The sequence below is a fragment of the Lycium barbarum genome, chromosome 4, assembly GCF_019175385.1.
Source record: "Lycium barbarum isolate Lr01 chromosome 4, ASM1917538v2, whole genome shotgun sequence".
Lineage (NCBI taxonomy): Eukaryota > Viridiplantae > Streptophyta > Magnoliopsida > Solanales > Solanaceae > Lycium > Lycium barbarum.
In genome coordinates, this window is record NC_083340.1 from 5,122,048 (window position 1) to 5,134,307 (window position 12,260).

General features: G+C 33.0%; 1 long non-coding RNA gene across 1 annotated transcript; it reads right to left on the reverse strand.

Moving 5' to 3' along the window:
- Nucleotides 1-3,569: 3,569 nt before the first annotated feature.
- Nucleotides 3,570-6,409, reverse strand: LOC132634944 (uncharacterized). The gene is made up of 2 exons (XR_009580365.1): nt 5,440-6,409; nt 3,570-5,358 (listed from the first exon to the last, which is right to left on the reverse strand). It is a non-coding gene; the product is annotated as an uncharacterized LOC132634944 (long non-coding RNA).
- Between the last annotated feature and the right edge of the window lie 5,851 nt (nt 6,410-12,260).

A 12,260-nucleotide genomic window follows, 5' to 3' on the forward strand; every position in this document is an offset into this window, starting at 1 on the left:
ACTAATTAGAAGGGTATTTATAGGGTAAAAACGGGGCACCGTCGTTGCTAAGCTACTGATTACGTGGTTTAATTTGATGGAAATTTTGGTTTGTGATAATGTAATGGTTTGTCTGGACTTGTAGTCAAGTCAAGATAATGGTGCAACGTGTTGCTACTAGAACTTCCCATGGCCTAATATTCTAGCTAGAAATTTTTACTTTTGGACAGTATATATAATAATAGCTAAAAGAAGAATCACAGTTAAGAACAATGAACTTGGATGTTCAAAAATTCAAACTTTTAGGCAAGTTTAGGCACCTATATTTTTCAACAGCGGCAAATTAAAAGCTTTGCACACATTAATGCTTTGTGAAGAATACAAAGAGGGTCGGGATATAGTTAATTTTTTTATTTCATAGGCCATAATTTACACAAGTACTTGTTTCGTTGTCTCATATGGCGTTGAGATGCTTGATTAAATTCAAATTTGTATTAGGAAGTCCCACATTATAGGTAAATCACTCTCTTACAAAGGCGACTCCGTACTTAACAGGGCTCAAATCTAAGATCTTAGATTAAAGATGGAAGGGGTACTTACCACTCCACCAGACCACGACAACTCTTGTTGGTAACTTACACAAGTATTTTACTAGTTGTAATAGCCTAGCCCAATCAATATTAGTCACTACTAAAAAATCACTATTTTCCCACTAAAAATGTTCATTGGCTATTCGTACTGAATGTTTGTGAGAAAAATCTAAGTAATAGTATTTTACACGAAAAATTTAGGAAGTTTCCCAGGATTCAATGGGAACCTGTTTCCCACCGTTCATTATCACAATGAGCTCGTTCGGCGGGAATGAAGTGGGAAAATCTTTATAACACAAAATTTCCACTAAATGTAGGTGGGAAAAACCTTTATTTCTACTATTGAGTGATACTATTTGATCTAGCTCAGCAAAGTTTTAAACTCGTTACTAGAGGCTAAAAATTGCTCTTAGATAACCAATATTTTTGTGCTTTGCTGATGTATAATATGCCTGAGATGTTATTGAACATATAGAAAAAGCACTTGTATCGCGTCTGAGTGCTTTAGGAAGAAGGGAATTCAAACTGTATAGTAGGAAAATGCATCAATCAAAGGTGGATGCAAAATTTGATATTTATGAGTTTTGAATTATTCTAGGACAGCGATCTCAAATGCTAGTAACGGAGTTGGATCAATTTAAATTAAGTATATATTTATTGAATTTCTCGACACATGTATAAGATTCGGGTTAAAGCTACTAACTTCGGTTGAACAAATTATATCTAACGGTGTACATCCGCCCCCGGCATCAATATAGTTGAAAGGACCTATACGTGACTTGTTAAGTGTACAAATAACAGAAGGAAAATGGAGACTGGACGGCAAGAAAAATCAAAGTGAATTAAATATGAAAGCACAGTTGTTAATTTCCTCGTACGGAATTCGAAGGTGGGGCCAAAAACAATTTGACTACATGTTGGAAAATTCTTAATAAAATGAGATGGTGATAAATGATAAATCATAGTATCGAAATGATTCGTCTTCAACTCGTTGGGTCTCACTTCTGCTATACTGGTCATTCTGAAGATATATTTTCGTCCACCAGCTATTTATAGGGAGAGTTATTTGGGTAGGTTGTGGTGAATTTTTTTAAAAATTGGACCGAAAATATATGATCATAATACCCGTAGCAAAATTTATTTTGATTGCAAAGCTGTCTTCAATATATAGTGCTATTTTTGGTCTTCAGTAATGTTAGAAATTACGTTTTAATAATAAAATCGTGTGGATACTAATCTTACTAATTGTCGTTGATATATAGTAATATAGGTATCAAATTCCTCATCAACTGTGTAAGGACTTACAAAGGAGGAATTAAAGATTCAATCTCCTAAAAATGTGCAGAAGTAGATTGGCGGATTTACTCAAAATCTAAAAAATTCCTACTCTTTATATTCATTCAAACACTGTATTCTTGAATTTAATAGTATCACAAAAGAAAAATGTAGGTATCACGTATTACCAGCCAATATATAGAAATACCCTGTATCATTTACTTTCTGCATTTTAGATTCTGCTCTTAAATTTTGCTTCTTTTTATCTTGAGATTGCTTTAAGCCTATTCAAATAGTCTTACTGGCGGAGAAAATTCAACGTTAGTTGAGCTCCATTAGCCTGGGAAAGAGTATGTTCTCCAAAAACTGCAGGGGGATTTAATGTCATTGACGTGGAATTGTGGAACAAAGCAGCTGTTTGCAAGCATCTGTGGAATTTATGCAAAAAGAAGGATAGAATGTGGATCAAATGGATACACAATTACGGCGGACAAGTGTGGGATACATTTCCTAGGCAAGCTTCCTGGCAAGTTAGGAAAATTTTCAAAGGCAAAGGAGATTTTGAAAAAGCTGGCATGACCATAGAGGATGTATTGAATTTGTCTTCTTTCTCTATCAAACAAGTATACCAGCAACTCTGAGGGTATTTCAGAAGATTACTTGGAGGAAATTGGTGCGCAACAAACTGGGCTGTCCCTAGTGGATTTTCATATTGGCACTAGTTGCAAATGGAAGGATAAACACAAGAGATAGACTGGCAAAATGTGGAATAACAAATGACACATAATGTCCCTTGTGTGAGAATGTTGTGGAATCCATTGATCATTTATTTTTTAGCTGCGGTTTCTCAAGAGCTATATGGATGAGGTTATTAAAGTGGCAACAGATAAACAGGCAACCAATGCAGTGGTGTGATGAGCTTACTTGGGCAGTACCAAATGCATCGGGTAATTCAACAACAGCTCAAATTTTCAGAATGGTGCTGGTTGGAACTGTATACTTTGTGTGGCAAGAAAGAAATCAGAGGGTCTTCCAAGCACAACAGCAAAACGCAGAGCAGGTAATCAGACAAGTGATTCAAGGAGTTTACTATCGAGGAAGTAGATACAGGAAGTTAGAAAGTGGATTAGCTAGACTTAATTACTATCCTTAAATGCAGAATGTAATACTAGTATGAGTAGACAGTGAACTGGTGGAGTGATGTATTTAGAAGACTATTAGGAGAGGCGTAGGAAGTCTTGACAGATTCAGTTTTGACTGTAAATATTTACCTTGCCAATAAAATTCCTCTATTTACCAAAAATGTTAACATGCACAATATTGTTACCAATGCTATTGTTTTAAAGAATTGGTCTGGTAGCCACTTATAGATAGAAGAGCTTTAGCAGGTTGTGCTGAAAATTTTAGGAATTGGAACAGTAGGATTATTATGCAAGTCTTTGATGTCGTTGCATGTGTTGTATATTTAGTAACTATAGCACATTTATTGCATTGAAAACTTCAAATAGAATTTTAATTACCTCTCTATTAAGAGCAATTCAATCCTTATATATCCCTTTTTTTTTTGGCATATTTATGCCATTAAGAATCTTATGGAGCCATGAAGTGTAGTTGTATTAAGACTACAAGAACTAAACCATTCCAAAAAAAATAGTGAAAGAATACCAATTTCTTTTAACAAAAAAAAACTTGGAAAAGTAAAAGAAAATTGAGGCATCATCAAGGTTCCAACCAAAAAATATTTGATGAAAACATTAATTAATAACCAAACAATCCCATCAATCATCATAAAGATCTTTGTTTTCCTTTGATTTGTTACGAAGTAAGGAACTACTTAACACACTTCCACATCACTTCATGCATAAAAACATATTATTCCTCGGCCTGCAGTAATAAATGCTCCTAGCTAGGAGGACAACATAGCCTTATTCGATTTAATATACAAAAGTAGATAGCTAAATTACAATAATTTTAATCCATTCAAGGAGAGGACAAGTTAAAGTACTAGTCTGATCATCTTTAGGATAACTGTAAGCATCTAGACAACTCTCCTTAAAAAACTTTGAAAAACTCATAGCGTTGTAGCTGCCGGAGTTATAATAATATTGATCGGTCTTGAAAACATTACAAGGATTATTACAACCCCCAAGAGCCTTCAATTCATTAGGGCATTGTTCATTAATTTAGCATTGCATGTTATGCCACGGGTGCAACCATTGGATGTTGGACTAAATTTGTCACGCCCCGAACCATGGTCTGGGCGTAAGACGACACTCGGAGCCTTGCTGCATGTGACCGAGCGAACCACATGGCTTGTTGAATCAACATGGGGCATGAGCTAATGCGGAATGTAATATAAAACATGGGTAGTCTGAATAATCATCGAATCTCATAATAGTAATGAAAATACTTGTTTAAGACATGAAGCGAAATTAATCTGAATAAACATGATAATGCTGAGCCAAAATGGCTATACGACTCTGAATATCTAACATAACATAACTGACTAGTCTATGAAACCTTTGACATGAGTCGACTGTTAAACTGTTTACCGAGACAAGGCCCCCGGCATACCTTAACTGCATAACTGAAATAAACATAAATAAGGATAACACCCCGAATAGAATGGGGCTCATCAAAAGCTGATACGAGCAAGTCCCAACGTGCCGATCAGTCATCCTGTAAATTTGCATCATGAAATGCAGGCCCCTAGGAAAATAAAGGGGACGTCAGTACACTTGAATTGTACTGGTGTGTAAAGCAACTGAATGAAATAACGCATGACACATGAAATAATAGAACTGACACTGAAACTGTAAGCTGAGCATGAACATGAGCATATCTGACATGAGTAAACAGATAACATGAGTAAAATGTTATTTAAGTGGGAGAGCCTTAGTATAACCGACATGTATCCACCACGTAAGAATGCGACGTCATGAAGGAATCGTCCTAACTGGGAAGAGCGATCCTTATCCTACACTGGCATACATAGTTTCAGGACGTCTGAGCCTTCTCGGTAATCTGTGCAACTCACAAAACATGAACATGGATATAAATGTCTTAGTAGCCCATGAATTATATAAACATGATTCTTCATTGTATTATAACATGAATATATATATAGTATAACTTGTATGAGAACATGAAAGCATGTAGAAGTTCATGAAAATAAACATAAAAGTTCATATCTTGCATTTACGAACCCATGGTTTGGGTTTTCATGGATTACGGATATATTCTCAAGAATACAATAACGAATAATCAATATAAACATGGTATATCAGGGTACATGAGCTTAGGGCAATCATAAACGTGTCTACAACCCTAGTTTCGGGTGAACTTCATATAATCATGGAAGAACGCAGTGTGGGGAAGAATAATGATATTCCCACACGTATATAGAAACCCTACATACCTGTTAATGCTCCAAAACTTGTAACCAATGATCTGAACTTGAGAAGAATCCTAAATCCTTAGTCTTGAATCCTTTAGATGGGTTTTCTTGAAAACCCTTAGTTAGGAATGATGAACCCTTATTTAATATTCATGAATACACGTTAGAATTCACTTGAGATGCTTAGAATATGCTTACCTTGATGTATTCTAATGGTGGGAATAGGAGAACTTCGTGCTAGGGCTTGAGATTGTGAAAAGTGGAAATAAAAACTGAACCCACGTATTTATACTATTTGCTGAAGCAGGGAAAATACGGGCTCAAAGTATCACTACAAAAAAAAGAAGCTAATTTCCGGAGGTTGAAAGTTGCAATTCGCGGAGGTTTTAGCCTCCTTTAACAAATAGTGGAGGTTGAAACCTTCGCGAATTGCAACTTTCAACCTCCACAAATTACCCATTTTTTTGTAATGTACGTCCCGTACGTCAATTGTACGGGCCGCACTTGTAGCCCATACTTGGATTGTCAAAATCCAGTGACGGTGATTTTTCGCATGACTTGTACGAGACAAAAGTACATCTCGTACATTGATGTACGCCCTGTACATCTATCCCGCACCTTGATTGGCAAATTCCAGTGACTTCTGATTTTCCCATGAAATATACGCCCTAAAAGTACGGCCCGTACAATTACCGTTCTCGGACAAATTTTCTAATTCTAAACACTTCCCGTCTTGGTTTCTAAGTCTTGAATCATGAACGTAATTTAAATATGATGTACGAGGTGTTACAAAATTTGTCCGCAAATTGGTTTAGGGCATATTCAGCTAGTGTATTTTGGGGTACTTCAAAGGATTTACATTCAAGAACACCGTTACAATCTTCTGCTTGGCATTTTCCCTTGCTGGATGCATCGAAATTGCAGCCCGTTCGGGCCCAAACACGGGCTTGTTTGGTCCCCCGCGAGGGGCGTTTATCGTCCATGTTTGGTCACAGTCGAGGCGTTTGCCGCCTCCAACCGGGACACCGGCAGCCCATACTGGGTAAGAACAGTTGTTACGTACCAAAATAGTAGCTGCATCAGTGTAAGTGATAAAGAGAAGTGTGAAGAGAAAGAAAATTGAACTCATTTTTGTGACTATTATAAAATTAATTTGACACGTGATAATGGCTTTCTTTGGTGTTTATGAGGGACTAATTAGAAGGGTATTTATAGGGTAAAAACGGGGCACCGTCGTTGTTAAGCTACTGATTACGTGGTTTAATTTGATGGAAATTTTGGTTTGTGATAATGTAATGGATTTGGCTGGACTTGTAGACAAGTCAAGATAATTGTGCAAGGTATTACTACTAGAACTTGTAGAAGCTACATAATCCTATGGCCTTCAGTGTACCCAAAAAAAAAAAAAAGGAGAATCCAATGGCCTAATATTCAAAGTTAAGAGCAATGAACTTGGATTGTACATAAATTCAAACTTTTAGGCAAATGCAAGTTTACGCACCTATATTTTCAACAGCAGCAATTGAAAACTATGCACACATGAATGCTTTGTGAAGAATACAAAGAGGGTCGGGATATAGTTAATTTTTTTATTTCATAAGCCATAATTTACACAAGTACTTGTTTTGTTGTCCCATTCGGTGTTCAGTAACTGCTTGACAAAATCCAAATTTGTATCACTAAGTTCCACATTGGAGATAAAGCGCTTCCTAACAAAAGCGAATTCATACCTAGCAGGGCTCAAATCCGAGACCTCTGATTAAAGATGAAGGGCTACTTACCATTCCACCAGACCACCACAACTCTTGTTGGTAATTTACACAAGTATTTAACTAGGTGTAACAGACTAGCCCAGACAATAATATTCACTACTAAAAAATCACTATGTTCCCGCTGAAGTTTCCCACTAAAAAATATTCAGTATTTATTCCCATTGAATGTCAAAGAAAAAAACCTAAATGGTAGTGTCTTTTCACGGAAAAATTAGGTTGTTTTCTACCATTCGTTTTCCCAGTAGCTAGTTCGGTGAGAATGAGGTATAAAAATCATGTTTTATAACACAAATTTTTCATTTTCACTGAATGTTCATGGGAAAAACTTCTATTTCTAGTAATGAGTGATATTGCCTGGCCTAGCCTGCCATGGTTTTAAAACTCGTTACTAGGGTCTAAGAAATGCTCTTAGATAACCAATATTTTTGTGCTTTGCCGATGTAAAATTTGCTTAAGATGTTATTGAACATATAGAAAAAACATGTATATCGCGTGTGATTGCCTTAGGAAGAAGGGAATTCAAACTGTATAGTAGGAAAATGCATCAATCAAATATTTATGAGTTCTGAATTATTCTAGGACAACGACCTCAAGCGTTAGTAATTGAGTTTGATCAATTTGATTTATGTATATTTTTATTGAATTTCTTGACACATATATTAGACGAGTCAAAGCTACTGTTGAACAAATAATATCTAAAGGTGTACATCCAGAAAAGACTATGCGTGACAAGTGTACGAAAAACAAAAGGAAAATGCAGACTTAACAATAAGAAAAATCAATGTGCATCAATTATGAAAGCGCAATTGTTAATTTCCTCGTACAGAATTCAAAGGTGGGACCAAAACAATTGGACTATATGTTTGGAAAATTCGTCAGAAAAGGAGATGGTGACAAATGATGTCATAGCATCGAAATGATACGTCTTCAACTCGTTGCATCTCACTTCTGCTGCATTTAGGGTCTGTTTGGAAAGCCACCCGGTAATTGAAATTGGTGTACTCAGCCTAGTAATTTACACAATATAGTAATTATGAGGACTTGTTTGTTTATCATAACATAATTATAGTGTAATTATAAGCATATTGTTTGGTTACGCATGTCTGATTACACTGTTAGATTAGTTTAAGAATAAAAATTAATACTTGACAAATATGTGCTTTTATAAATGATATATTAAATTAGATACTTAAGATATATACTGTTTCTCGAAAATATATTAATTAATAATCACATATTTGTAAAAAAAATATTGTAAAAGTAATTGTTTATTTTCAAATTAATAATGTTTTAATTTAATTAATTATAAAAAATTAAAAGCACACATGTTGTAAAAACATCATGAATAAACATGTCAGGCTGTGTAATTACACCCAATTATCCTCAATTTCAATTACATGAGTGGCTTTCCAACACAGGCCCTTAGTAATTTTCGCTTTGATTGACAAAAAAGACTGTCGGAACCAGTTACTTATTTAGATCATATTCCTGCAAAAGACTCATTCTTTGATGGTATTTGACTAAACACAAAACTAAAGATCAAGAAGATTTTTTTTTTTGTAAGTTGTGGTCTGGAATATTGCTATAAAATTATACTCATTAACAATAATATGAGAGCTTTAATTTAAATTATTTTTTAAATATAGACGGTATCAATCTTTGTGAGATAGATTAAAAAGGAAATGGGACAAAAAAAAAATTAAGAAAAGAGAAGATAACCGCTCGAATGATAAAGGAAATTTAAGAAATATGCTGACTTAGGAAATGGTAAGGAGATAATCTGGAAGTTGTAAAATTTCTCCTTTTTAATTTCTTATCCGTCGAATAAAATTAATCAAAATTCAAACATAGAGATTTAAAAAATTATTTATCTGGGGGACAAAATTAAAAACCACCACAAAATAGGAACAAAAGTGCAAATGACCCAAATCAGACCTTAGAATGAAGATAGCAGAAAGATCAAAGTACCAGACAGACATAGAAAGCCCACGAACCATTTCTAAACAAGCCCATGTACGGGAAAGGGAACTGAGACCGTTAATTTACGCAAATGTTTCTTTTACAAAAAAATAACAAAAAGGTTAACATTTAGATTTTGTCCCTACTTTTTAAAAGATATGCAAATATATCCTTGAAAACTTATCCTTACGGATAATGTTAGACTCAGATCTAATGTTTGATCATATATTATTCAACCGTAAAGACTAAAGACGAACATTAAATTATCATCTAATGCTTGTAATAACTTACACAATTTTAAATCATGGTCTAATATTTTCTCGTAAGATCTTCAGTTTCTTAAGAGGGATATTTAGACCGTGATTTAAACGATTCATATGTTACAAGAGAAATAATAAAAGGGTGACTATCACAAAAAGAGACAACTGGCAAAAATTTATGGACAATTTGTCTCTATCTTTCCTAATCTATATCTATAGACTATATTATATTAAAAGTGTGAAGGGCCTTAGAAATGTTGATTGAACTTTTTGTCCTTCATTAAATGACTCCGCAATAGACAAAATAGTCATTTACTAATTAGGTAGAAATCCTAATATTTAACACTTTAAAATCAATTAAAACTTACCTTGTTAAAAAAACATTTTATTAAATCATTCCTTATTTGACATAGGTAGAAACCCTAATATTTAACACTTTGAAATCAATTAAAACTTACCTTGTATAAGATTTTCCACCGCCTATTGCTCTTTTATATATAGATTTCATTGGCATATTGCATTCTCACGTTAGTTAGTGACGGATGGTCCTAATGTCTTCTTCCTTTTTGTTTATATTTCTTCTCTTTCTTATATGCGTAGGATGCTTATTCATTTATGCATATGATCAAATTAATTGAATATAAGATGCAACTTTACTTCTTTGGGTTTCGATTTAATTAGTTTTTTCTTTGTAATGTGATTTATTAAAGTGGTTAATTGTTCTTTAATGTTGTAGATGATCATGCTCTTCTTTGGTTCCTTATTAAAGTTGTTAATTGATCCTTAATGTTGCAGATGATCATGCTCTTCTTTGATTCCTCTTTTTTATTGCTATCGCAGTTAATATAATCTCTTTACCGAAAATTCATTACATTGTATTATATTTTTCCCTTTTGTAAGTCTAAAAGTTCTTCACTTATTTAATTCGCAGCACAGTGTTGTTCTTGTACAAAGATGATGTTTAGAAAGACCTGTAATCTACTTTATTTTGTGTTTATATTTTATTTTTCTTCAAAGACTTGATAATACCTCAGATAAAATTATATTAATATTTATACCTTTACATAATAATTAAGACCTGAAATTAACTAAAGCTTTGCTCATTTAGAATTATGTAATAGAAATTTGTCTATTATGGTTGTGGAGTTTGAGTCGCAATCTAAAATTGAATTTAAGAAATATATATGTTAGTCTTTTTTACCCTTTGTAGGAACACTAATAATATATATTTTCTGCAAAAATAAAAGATAACCGTTATTTTTGTCAAATAAAAGCTGATGTAGGAATCCTTTCTTTGTTCTAACTCTAATTATAGTATATTTTTGAAAAAATAAAGAACTTCCTTACTTTGGCAAAATAAAACCTGATGTATGAGTCCTTACTTTGTTCTAACACTAATAATATATATTTTTCGAGAAAATAAAGAACTGCCTATATTTTGGCAAACTTTTACCTTCGTTTGTATCCTAATTCGTTTATATTCAAATTCATTTCGAGGAGTATTTGACTCCTCTCCTAATTTTTTGGACAGCAATGATATTTTTCAGTTTGTATGGAATTTAAATTCCTTCATGAATCCACGGAGAAAAAGAATAAATCTAATACTTTTATAAAGAAGCTATTGTTCCACATCATTTATCATAAATTGCTTTGGGATTATTGGAAATAAATTGTGATTGTCAACGTTTTCAACAGGTATTAGTACAATGACTCATATCTATCATTGTATTTGCTTTAATTAAATGCTCTATGATCCATACATCTTTTGATTTTTTTTGTTTTGTTTGGAAAATGCAATTTTTTTTAATTATTTTCTTACCGGTGGAGTTGTGAGTTTTTGCATTGAATTGTGATTGCAGCGTGTATTTTTTATTGAACAGTTTATCTGAATACACAATTATATTAAACATTACATACACGAATTTTCTTCAAATATTAAGGCAAACTCTTTGATGCCAAGCATGGATAAATCATTGAGTGTTTTCTTCTTTTTTCAACTGCTTAGTTTTCATGTGATTGTGGTGTATCTTTAACATTGAGGTGTTGGAAGGTTTGAATCAATTAATACATGGGTTGAAGCCTGAAGGTATAATTGCTTTGATTTTACTATTATTTTTACTCTTCTAGCCTTTTGGGTTTTGGTATTTAATTTTTGTGTTAAAAGTTTGGATTGCTAATGTATGAGTAACTTCCTACAACAAAGTGTGCTGGTTAATTAATAGACATGCAAATCTCCTTTGGGTAAAACTGTTTAAGTTTTTGTTTTGCTTTTGATTCAGAACACTTTCAAGTCATTAATGTATTTTTGAAGTAATAAAAACTTTTTTTTGTATTTAGTTACATTTTCTGTAAAATTATATATTTACATCTTTTCTTAACAACGAAGTGGCAAAAGAGAACACACTAAAATATTGTAAGTATATATTAGGTGCCCGAAATATGGCAACATGACCTATATGTGTCTCATATTTTATTAAATATATTCACCTATCAAAATTAAATATATTCACCTATGAAAATCAAGATTAGAAGTCCTTTAGTGAAATATCATTGCCTTTTAAAACAACAACCATAACAACATATTCGGTGCAATCTCACAAGTGCGATCTGAGGAGGATAGTCATTAAATCTTTCACTTAAAATAACCTTCTAAGCTTTATAACGTTTCACCTAATATATGAAATAAACATTTAATTAACTTTCTATAATGTTGGACTTCTTCCATACCAGTCAAGGACTCCTTTTTCTCAGCCCACTTTCAATTCTTAGATTTAGGATTCCTTTCCCCTATCATATGATATTTTACTATCTTAACATAGTTGGATTTCGAACATATTCAAATTTATTGGGATTAGCAAACTCCACTGTAAATTAAATTTGTATATTATTGATTTTAATAGTTTCCATTAAATAGAATAAATATATAATGACAGTTACATATTTTTCTATTCAAACTTTCTGCAGATATTTTATATATTAAATTATTTTTGGAAAAATCCACTCAACATTAGTCATTTTAGACTTTAAA